The sequence below is a fragment of the Lolium rigidum genome, chromosome 5, assembly GCF_022539505.1.
Source record: "Lolium rigidum isolate FL_2022 chromosome 5, APGP_CSIRO_Lrig_0.1, whole genome shotgun sequence".
NCBI lineage: Eukaryota > Viridiplantae > Streptophyta > Magnoliopsida > Poales > Poaceae > Lolium > Lolium rigidum.
In genome coordinates this window covers 225,430,326-225,431,710 of record NC_061512.1, presented here as the reverse complement: position 1 = coordinate 225,431,710, position 1,385 = coordinate 225,430,326, and positions in this window count along the sequence as shown.

The following is a 1,385-nucleotide window of genomic DNA, read 5'->3' as shown; positions in this document are numbered from 1 at the left end:
CTTCTTTAGTATACTTTTTATTTTTAGCATGCTTTTCAGGTTCATTTTCAATCTCTTCTTTATCAGAAACATCATTCTTATCATTATCTTTATCATGTTCATTACCACTTTCAGTTTCAGCATCGTAAATAGAAATACTATTAGGATCATTAACAGGTTCAGAAGATTCTACAACAGTTTTATGTTTCTTCTTCTTTTTCTTAGAAGGACCACTAATTTCTTTAGTTCGTTGAGAATCTTGTTCAACTCTTTTGGGATGCCCCTCAGGATATAGAGGATCCTGAGTAGAAACACCACCTCTAGTTGTTACTTCATAAGCATGTTTTTCTTTATGAGTATTTTTTAACAAGTCATTTTGCACTTTAGTAAGTTGATCAATTTGAGTTTGAACCATATGAAAATGTTTAACAAGCATCTTTACATCATTGGAGGTTCTCTCCACAATATCATGCAATTTACTAATAGCTTGAGAGTTTTCCATTAAATGATTCTCTACTCTCATATTAAAGTTATTTTGCTTAACAACATAATTATCAAATTCATCTAAACATTGATCAGGAGGTTTTAAGTAAGGAATATCTCCTCTATCAAAGCGTTGAAGAGAATGTACCTCAATCGTGGATGAAGGGGGAGTTATCTTACATAAATCTTCTATGGGGGTAAATTCTTCACATCTTCAGATTTAATACCTTTCTCTTTAAGAGATTTCTTGGCTTCCCTCATATCTTCATCATTTAATTCAATCATACCCCTCTTCTTCAATATTGGTGTTGGGGTTGGTTCAGGTGTAGTCCAATCATCATGATTTTGGCTTATTCTAGCCAATAATTCTTCAGCTTCGTCTGGAGTTCTTTTCCTGAAAACACAACCAAGCACAACTATCCAGGTATGCCCTAGACTCAATGGTTAGTCCACTATAAAATATATCAAGTAAGTCATGCTTTTCCAAATCATGTCCAGGCCGAGCTCTAATAAGAGAGCAAAACCTTGCCCAAGCTTCAGGCAATTTCTCTCCATCTTCCTGGTCAAAACTATAAATTTTCTGCAAGGCAGTATGTTGAGCACTAGCAGGAAAATATTTTCGAAAGAAGACATCAAGAAAACAACTTGGACTATCAATAGAATCAGGAGGCAAACTATTATACCAAGTTTTAGCATCATCCTTTAATGAGAAAGGAAAAAAATTTAGCAACAAAATAAGTACGCTTCTTGGTATCATCAGAAAACAAGCTACTCAAAGTAGAAAGCTCAATCATGTGCTCTACAGCACTTTCTTTTTCAGTACCACAAAAAGGTGTTTTCTCAACAATAGATATATGAGATAAATCAAGAGAAAAGTCATAATCCTTATCCTTACAGTAACATGTAACTGAACGGGCGCATAC